General features: G+C 35.3%; 1 pseudogene; it reads right to left on the reverse strand.

The window, feature by feature from the left end:
- The window catches only part of LOC111379945, a 14,299-nt pseudogene extending 4,898 nt beyond the window's left edge, over window positions 1–9,401 (reverse strand).
- Window positions 9,402–9,803: the final 402 nt, after the last annotated feature.

A 9,803-nucleotide genomic window follows, 5' to 3' on the forward strand; every position in this document is an offset into this window, starting at 1 on the left:
CATAAGCTATATCAGGCCTAGAGCAAACCATAACATACATTACAGATCCAACATCATTAGAATAAGGCACATTTATCATTCTTCTATGCTCTTCTTCAGTTTTAGGTGATTGATCGACAGATAATTTCATACCAGCAGGTAAAGGCAAACTAACAGGTTTAGATTCATGAAGAGAGAACCTTTTTACAACCTTATCAACATAAGATTTTTGTATTAGAAACAACTTTTCATTTATCCTATCTCTTTTTATTTCCATGCCCAAAATCTTTCTAGCTGGTCCTAAATCTTTCATCTCAAATTCAGATTTCGGATTTTCTTTAATTGAATTTAGTGCAACAGAATTGTGACCAGCAAGGAGCATATCAGCAACATACAAAATCAGATTTCCCTTCTTTCTTGTAATAGAAACAGGGATCATATTCTGATTTCCTAAAGTTCAAGCCTTGTATAAAAGAGTCAAATCTTTTATACCACTGCCTAGGAGCCTGTTTTAGGCCATATAAGGATTTCTTTAAGAGACACACTAAGTTTCCCTTTCCTTCCACTTCAAACCCTCTTGGTTGAGTCATATGTATGGTTTCATCTAAAGAGCCATACAAGAAGGCAGTTTTCACATCGAGTTGTTCCAACTCCAAGTCAAATTGTGTCACTATAGCAAGTAGGACTCTAATGGATGTATATTTAACCACTGGTGAAAAAATTTCAGTGTAATCTATTCCTTCCCTCTGGTTAAAGCCTTTAGCTACTAGTCTTGCCTTAAATATTTTATCACTAGCTTTAGTCTCACCCTCTTTAATTTTATAAATTCATTTACAATCAATCAGTTTGCAATCTTTGGGTTTATCAACTAGAGTCCAAGTCTCATTTTTTAAAGAGTGAATTCATTTCATCTTCCATCGCAGCAATCCACTTAGGGGATTCTTTGGAAGATATAGCTTCTTCATAAGAGACTGGTTCTAAGTCAAAATGATCAGTCTGATCAAATGCAAAATCAGAATGTTGATACCTGGGTGGAGGTCTTATTTCCCTCCTTTCTCTGTCCCTAGCAAGCTGGTAGCCCTGCAGATCACGTGCAGGCTCCAGATGCTGTTCATCTTCAATTATTTCAACATCTGAGTTATTTTGGGGTACTAGCTGATGTGGCTCCATCTCAAACTGAGCCTGGTCATCAGTATTGTGGCTATCATAATTAATTTCTGTGATAATGAAGTCATCTTTTCCCAATTTCTCACTAGATTTGTCACTAAGACAAGGGAAATCATCTTGATTAAAGATAACAGATCTGCTTTATCACCTTATAACCCCTTACATCTCTTAACCACAATCTATAGCCATTAACACCTTCTCCATATCCTAAGAACACACCCTTCAATGATCTAGGGTCCAATTTTGACTCAATATGGTGTGCATAGGCTGCACATCCAAAAGTTCTTAGATGAGAATAATCTGGCATTGAACCAGACCAGATTTGTTGGGGAATTCTGTTATTTAGAGAGCTGGAGGGGCATCTATTTATAAGATAACATGCTATTTTTACAGCTTCACCCAAAAAATTTTTTGGAAGGCCAGAACTGATTAGCATACATCTGGTCCTTTCAAGAATTGTTCTATTTAACCTCTCGACAACTCCATTTTGTTGTGGAGAATAGCTCACAGTCTTATCTCTCATTATCCCTTGTTTACTGCAATATTGATCAAATTCAGTATTGCAGAATTCAAGACCATTATCAGTTCTTAAAATTTTTATCGTCTTACCAGACTGATTTTCAATTAAAACATTCCATTCTTTGAAAATTGCAAAAGTATCAGATTTAGATTTTAGTAAGAAAATCCATGTCTTTCTTGAATAGTCATCGGTTGTAAGAAGATAATATCTGTAACCAGATACAGTAGAAATAGGTGCAGGTCCCCATAAATCAGAATGTATGTATTCAAGAACATCTTGAGATTTGTGCAGCCCTAGCTTAAAAGGCAGTCTAACTTGTTTTCCCATGATACAGTGTTCACAAAAGGTCAATTTTTGAACACTATCTTTTCCAAAAGCCCCTTGACATGATAGTGTTTTTAGACCTTTTTCACTTAAGTGGCCAAGTCTTTTATGCAACAGTTCTGATTTATCGGGTTGTGTGACAGAATTCACAGAAATTTTTGGTGAAATGGTTTCAGCACCTATTACATAAATTCCATTGAGCTTAGGTGAGCTGACAATGTGTTCTTGATTTCTTGTTATTTTTGTAAAACCATTTTTAATACCAATTTGGTAATTTTCATCATCAAGAACTCCCAGAGATATGAGATTTCTTCTAAGTGCTGGTACATATCTTGTATGTTTTAATAACATGTGATGACCATTTTTAAATTTCAACAGCACATTTCCAATTCCCTTAACTTGGCATGACTCATCATTCCCAAGTTTTACAAAGCCTCCATCCAGACTACAAAAATCTGAAATGCAGTTAATACTGGGTGTCATATGAAAGGAACACCCTGAATCCAAGACCCAGTCATAATCAGTATCTTCAGATAGAGATACATAGACTACTCCAATATTAGCTCCTGCTTCTTTATAATTAGCAGCAGCAGCTAAAGAAGCATTTTCAGTGTTAGACCCATTCTTTTGGTCATTTTCCCTTTTAAAACAGTCTTTAATAAAGTGGCATGTCTTTCCAGAATAAAAGCATTTTCTGTTATTGTTGCTGTTTTGTTTTCCTTTGATTGGTTTCTTACCTTTTCCCTTGGTGTTATTCCACTGCCTTTTGTTAAAGGTTTTATTCCTGTTAAAATTGGAATGACTGAAGTTACTTACTCCTTTAGAATATGGTTTTTGATTTGATGACATACCCTCAACATGGTACACTTCTTTGTGTTCAGATTTTAATTCAAGTTTTATATTCAGAAGAGGACTATAAATTATTTCAACGGTGAGATCACTCCTACCATACTCTAGAGCATTTCTAATATCTTTATATTTATCTCCTAGAGAGCATTAACTAGGCCAACTACCTTCCGTTCATCAGAAATTTTCTCATCACAGTTTGCTAAGTCCTGTATGATCCTATTAAACCTATCCATATTATCTCCCGTATCAAGATTAGGATCAAACTTAAAACTAAAAAATTGTCTCCAAAGAAAACATTTATTTGGCACAGTCTTTGTAAGGTAGTGTTTTTTAAAGGCAGTCCATAATTCTTCAATAGTTTTAGTTTCTCCTACTTTCCTAATTACAGTATCAGACAGGTGTAGGAACAAAGTGCTCCAAGCTAATTCATCTTGCTCAGTTTTCCTAGCTTTAGATAAGGTTTCTGGCCAAGATTCATCAATAGCCTTAGTACATTTTAACTGTAACAATAGTGCTTTAATTTTTTGACGCTAGAGACTAAAGTCTCCTTTGCCATCCCACATTTGGACATTTACCTTAGAGTTCATATTGTACAGGAGTGTGAAATTGTTCACAAGTTATGATAAAACAGATATATCTCAATGATTATTTAGTCAACAGTATGTCACAAAGTTCATTGTCCTATTATTTCCAATTTCAAATTATATGTGGACTGTGCTTTAGTGTGATGTGTACAGAATTATTGCAACCAAAGTAAGACACATTCAGATATTCGAAAACACTAAGCATGCTATGAACTTAATTTCATGAACTTACACACAGTAAGTTACCAAAAATTGTAAGTGCAGTGTATGTACCTTTGAAGCATTAAACTTTGACGGGTTAACACCTGAGAAGATCAAGTTGAGTGTTAGCACAATTCACATAGATTGTACAACAATTTATCAATCGAAAATATGATTTTGATTTAATTCCCAACTCACAGTGAGATTTTTAAGAAAACAGTTTCTGAAGATTTCAGATTTCTTGAATCGAAGCCTTAGTCCCCAAAGTTTCTAGGGTTCTCTCAGGGAACCCTAGATAGAGGTAGAGTTAGAGGAGGTTCAGGGAATCTCTTGTTTGAAAAATGATTTTATTCCCAAAGTAATACTTCCCAAAAAAAAATTAGTGTACCAACTATTCAATACAAAACTAATTTAATCACAAATTCAGTGTCTGCTGATTGCAAGTACCGCAAAAACAGACAAGAAAAGTCTAATTTCACCAAGAACAGGTTAGTTACGGTTTACTGTGTACCCAAAAATTATCACTATACTGCATCATTTACAAATACACAATTGTATACAAAGTTCAACACCAAACGAAGTAAGGGAAATACAACAGTCAACAAAAACACTTGAGTTTCTCAAAAAGAAAACGACATCCACACTTGCTGTGCCCTCTCAAAAATTATTTCAGTATTACTCAAAGAAAAGAAAAATTTTAAAACGAAAAATTTAATGTTGGCAGATCTTGAAAAAGAATCTGCCGATTTTTCTTTTCGGCCAGTGAGATGATTTCAGACCCTCGACTAAACGGGAAACAAAAATAGCTAAAGTAAAAATACTCTGAGCTCTGATACCACTGTAGGAACCCTAGAACCGTTTCAAAACATCAAAAATCGCAAGACTAAGGATCAAGATTTGTAGATCTGAAAACAGTAAAAAGAAACACAAGCGATTTTTGGCCGAAGCCCCGAGGTTCAGCGATTTGTCAAAATCGCCTAATCCCCGTTGAGTATCCACGAAGGAATAAGCTTGAATCCACTAGAACAAAACACACCGGCCAAATTACAGCAGTTTTCGAATCACAGAAGGAACACTGTGTTCCAGCCACCACGACAACAATCTCCTCTACAATACAAAGAACTCACACAAGAGTTCATAGCATCACATCTACTCTCAACCAACTAAAGGAATCAACAAGATTCAAGACGAGAGAGCCAACAAATACAGAGAGAGATTTTTCAACTCTAAACGAAAAGAAAATGAAAGCTGCGTAAAATGAGAGCCAACACTAACCTTAAAATTGTTGATCCTTTTTATATGAAATAATCAATTCATTTGATCCAATGGTCCAGCGACTGCCAGGTGTCACAATCATGTGAGAGTCATTTTTCTCAAAACAGAAAGCGTGTTTTTCCATTATGCAATTAAGCTTCCAGATAATTCTACCAGTTGGGCAATTTAACCGGGTCATGGGCCGTTGGATATTAACTTGGGCTTCACAAATGGCAGCAACCCAATTTCTACAAATATATTTAGCCAAGCTCCAATGGTCGCATCATCACGAGGTGTAGGCCGTCTCATCATGGCTAGTAGTTTTAGTGCATCTGTCCTCATCTCAGTCAGGTTATTCTGCTCGAGTCAAGCATGCAATATAAGCCATTATTATAGTTTGACACAAAGAAAAAGATCTCCCATCTTCCACTTTGTTTTTAGAAAAGAATGAAAAATTCCATTGTAACAGAGTGGCAAAGGCGAAAGCTAGTGGGAATGCACAAGCAAACATCATGATCATCCCAAACTGCAATACTAACTCTAGAAAACCTGCTAGCAGTCATAGATTTTTAAATGTCTGAAGAAATAGAAAAAATTAAGATGTTCATTTTATTTTCACCTTAAAATGAAACATATAAAGTAGAGTCAATGCAATACGTTCCATCATTGAAGCACTTCTCCAAGAGGCTAAAGGCATATTTGAAGGAGGTTTTGAAAACTCAAAAACTACTTGTGAGACTAAGAAACTTCAGCCCCGTTTCGATAATTTCCTAGGGTGGTTCGTTGGCTTGGAAGATCTTTTAGAGAAAGCTCGCTCATAGTAGCTCCTCAAAAAGCTCTTCCACATAAAGCAAAAGCCCCCACAAAGCAGGCCCTTAATAGCTTAGGACATAGTAATTGTATTAGAATTGAAAAGGCTTTTCGAGTTTTTATTACAGCATTGATTCTACATGCAACACACTAAACTGTAGTAGTATAGACTAAATTTAAAATATGTCCTTCATAGTTTAGATGTGGTGATTCAACAAGATATCAAAGTATGCAAAAGACCTAAATTAAGATTCGTCTCCACCTACTTATGAAACCTGTGCATGTCGAAGACAAAATTTAAACAAATAAATGTGACATCTCTCCAATAGCTTAAACTTTTAGAGGAGATGATTCATCACGCTTGCATACGACCTAAGTGGTTAGGACCACCAGCTCAAATCAAATATTAAGAAGAATCAATCTCGATGAGTAGATGAGTTCTCCTCTTCCATATTGTCGTCTTATTAAGCCCATGTGTTGACCACCATTATTTTCAATCTCTTTTTTCTACATACTCATTTTCAACCATGCATTCGCACAATAAAATATGTTACACGTAAACCCAAAAGTTTCCCTACTTTTTAGTTTTTAATTACACATTCTCCGAAAAATCACTATTCAAAACTCTATTTTCCCCAAAATGCTGGTTGTCAATCAGGGGCTAAGATACATAAAATTCTATACATTACCATCAAAGAGTCCATCTTCAAGTTCATGGCCAATACTTGCAGCATAAGCAGGTTTCAGATATTCCTTCTCTACCCTAGGAAAGCACCATGCCTTCCCTGCAGATGACCCTCGTTCACGCTTTTGCTTGTTCCTTCAGAGGTAAGCAGTTTGTTTTCTGTAAGTTAATCAATGTGATTTAAATTGCAGTCAAACGATAAAATTGATAAAGAAAATGTTTACCGGATGGCTCTAAATTTCTTGAAGCTATATGTCAAATATGGTACAGAATTCTCCATCAGATTTTCCAGAACCTTAGGCACAGTTCCAGCATAGAAATACGTAACTACAAGAGTTAAATACAGATAGAGAAATGGCAAAAAGACAACTATATTTTTTCACCTCATATATAATTAGACGCTGGATTAATACTTGGCGAAGGGTCATCAAGTTGCGATGCAATAGAGCGTGGTAGAATATTCCAATATATCTCTGGATAAAGTAAAGACCAAACACCTGGAGGAAGAAAAGGTAAGTAAAGGACTTAAAAAAACATTAAACGACAAGGAGATACATAGATTTCTTTTGTCTACCTTGTAGACCAAACTGCGAGCTCTGTACTCTACATTTTCATTATTTTCACATTTAACAAGCTTCACTGATATCTTTCCCCCCATTCTGGTGAAGTACTGAATTGCAAGGAGGTAAACTGCTGTCAGACAAAACCTGGAAAAAATGCATTTGACAGTATGATTGGCCTCCACGCAATCCAACAAAAACTCCAACAGTTAAAGCCTCGATGTTGTCATAGCTACTCCATCTATTGACCACACCTTATTTAGAATCTGAAACTGACAAAATGAAAGAGAACAGATTGTATATTCTCCTTACATAGTTTGAACTCCCAGGCCCAATCAATGAGCCTACTTAGCACTGGACATTCTTATTGTTGCAATGAAAAAAAATAAGCATTAAGAATAATACTAAACCAAGCACAAAGAATAAAAATAACACACAATCCCGTATATTATGTGATTGTAGCAACGGAAATGCTCACACCAAGTGAGCAAGGATCCATCAGGTTGCCTAACAAAGGCTACTACCTCATCCCATTCAAATGGCAAATCCATTCCTGAAATAAGCACAGGACTTTCAGTGCACGTTTTATACGTAGACAGAATGCGAATAAATTTAGCTTCTTTTTCTTTCTTCCTACCAAACAGGCAATCGAGATTTTTTAGGCAAATATGAACGCAGACTGCTGGGGAAGCACAATAAGCAAAAGACTAACGAGTACTGCATGACTGCTATCTATATGAGTTCGTTTTGTGAATTGCAACTCAGCCGCAGCCTTCCCCAGAATCTCCAATGGTGCTGACAGCTGAAAAATACAAAATGGAAAACTAGTGTTCACGTATTTATTTGTTTCGATTTTAAAACTACCGCAAGTGTACGGATCGTGAAAAGTAGTAAAATGGACTATGAGTCCGAATATCGTTCCCACGAGGATTGAATTAACTCTAATTTAACTATTGTGACCTTAACCGCTACCAATTGAGTAGAAAGGTGATTAATTTTGCAAAAGCCCTAATTTTGGGGAAAATCCCCAAATTTGAAAACCCTAATTTCAAAATCAAGAACCCTACTTTCAAAATTTCACTAAATTGATAAATCAAACTACGAATTAAATTGTAAATATGCAATGTTGTAAATTAAATTGTAGAAATAAGTTGAAATAAAATCATTGGGATATCGAATCCCCATTTGATTTCTATAAACCCTAATTTCACAAATCCAATTAATCAATGGAAAATTGTCAATTCAATGTTCCTACGCCTATCTAATATACTCTCTCAATATATATTAGATCTATTTATGCATATCATCAGCCTATATTTCTATGGATGATGTAACATACAAAAACGCATGAAATTCTATGAACAATTACCGAACTGCATAAAGCATAGGGGAATATTTCTGTCGGACCCTATGTCAATTTATATATATATCGAGTCTATTCTACTTCTTTCGAATGTAAAGAATAAACCATCACAATAACATAATAAATGGCCAATAAATCATGGATTCAATCAAAACAATATAAATCAAACAATTTATTCCAAAGACAATTTATATTAAACTCATGAAATATAGGAATTTATAAGAAAATCAAATGTTCATCGACTCCCAATGAAATAAAAAAATTAGCCTATCATGTTCTGAAGAAAATTACAAAAATTGAATAAAGGAGAAGACATCACCCTATTATAATTGATGCTTGAAATCTTCAATCTTAATGAAATCCTCCTTCTTCTTGCATTAATTCTTGGATCTTGATGTTATTGTGTGCCTCTTTGCTCCCAAAATCGTGTACCCTTGTTCTGGGCATGTTTTAGGGTATATATAGCGTGAAAAAATCATTACCAAAAAGATTCGAGGCCGATAAGGAAACAAAATTTTTTCACGCTATATATACCCATCATTTTGTTTGCGTTAATGACTTGTTTGTGATCCAAATAAGTGTGCAAAAACACACTTATCTACTAGCAATCATAACCCCCCCTCCCCAAAAAAAGGTTGATTATTAATTAAAGCTTTTCTCTATTTGCAAAAGTGCACACAACAGACAGAATCGAACTGTAAAATGAACATGATTTACCTAAGAAAAGATTATGTGATTACCTGTTACTAATAACATAATTATTCTCATAAGATTAACAGATGCATGAACCGAAAAGGTCAACAAATTAGAAGATAACAGGTCAGACAAAATTGAAATCAGAATAATGCAATTAATTCCCAATTAATTACATAAATCCAAATCAACAGCGAAGAGAGGAAAAATAAAATTGGGCAAACGTTGATAAATTCATTTTGAAGACCAATAACTCTTTCAACAATTAGTCCTCCCTTCTTGAACTCATCAACAAGAACCTCAACACAATCAAGATTGCTCTCGTCCCCTTGCTTTTCACTTTTTCTTTGGAACCACCACACAAATCTCAAACACAATTTCTTCTTCCCTCTCATTCCCACTCATTTTCAAACCTTCCATTGTAAACCCAACAAAAAATCTATGAAAATCAATAAAATAAGCTTCAACGCCACTGAAATACTGGCACTCTACTGAGGAAACATCCTCTGTGCCATGCCACCCTCCTGGAATACAACTGGACAATTCCTTTTCAGATGTCTTTCTTGGCCACAGCGATAGCAAACACCAACTCTCTTGAATTTTAAACACTCTCCAGGATGAGATCTTCCACATAATTGGCATGAAGAAAATCTGGCACTAGTAGAACTCTCTCCCTGTCTCGAATTAAATGATCGTTGGGAAAAACCCTGAGTATAATTACGACTAGCCAATGACTGCTGTACAGTACTAGGACTGAATCTAGGACCCTGACTTCCTCAAAATCGAGATTTCAATTGACCTGAACTGGACACAC

Source organism: Olea europaea, unplaced genomic scaffold, assembly GCF_002742605.1.
Source record: "Olea europaea var. sylvestris unplaced genomic scaffold, O_europaea_v1 scaffold2068, whole genome shotgun sequence".
Lineage (NCBI taxonomy): Eukaryota > Viridiplantae > Streptophyta > Magnoliopsida > Lamiales > Oleaceae > Olea > Olea europaea.